Below are 581 nucleotides of genomic sequence, written 5' to 3'. Positions count from 1 at the left end.
TGACGGGTCAGGGCTTGAATGTAGATCTTGGGCCTCCAAATCGTATGCCCTTTCTCTCATATTATCCTCCCTAACATGTTTCTTCTCAAAAAGGACCAGAGCCCGGCTGGCACAGCTCAGTGGATGAGCGTTGACCTATGACCCAGGAGGTCATGGTTCGATTCCCAGTCAGGGCACACGCCTAGGTTGCAGGCTCGATCCTCAGTGTGGGGTGGGTAGGAGGCAGTCGATCAATGATTCTCTCTCATCATTGATGTTTCTATCTCTCTTGTCAATGTCTGCCTCTGTTCATAGTTACCCTCAAGATCTCTGCCTATCCCCCAGTCCCACCTTCTCCATGAATTCTCCCTGACTTACTCCAGCCCTCATCACCACCCTTTCCAGTTCCTATAGTCTCTGAGCCTGCACTGCCCCATATAGCTAACCATTTGATGCTCTTTTGTGTTAGATTTTCTTCCTGCTGTTTGTAGACAGCAGATGTTCTTGTCATCTCTGTTTCCCCCACTATTGCCCAGCACAGGCCGAGCACACAGGGGCCTCCTCCATATCCTTGTTAGTGAGAGGGGTCTGAGTGAGGGAGG

Source organism: Myotis davidii, unplaced genomic scaffold (genome assembly GCF_000327345.1).
Source record: "Myotis davidii unplaced genomic scaffold, ASM32734v1 scaffold238, whole genome shotgun sequence".
Classification (NCBI taxonomy): domain Eukaryota; kingdom Metazoa; phylum Chordata; class Mammalia; order Chiroptera; family Vespertilionidae; genus Myotis; species Myotis davidii.
Note: the sequence above shows the minus strand (reverse complement) of the source record.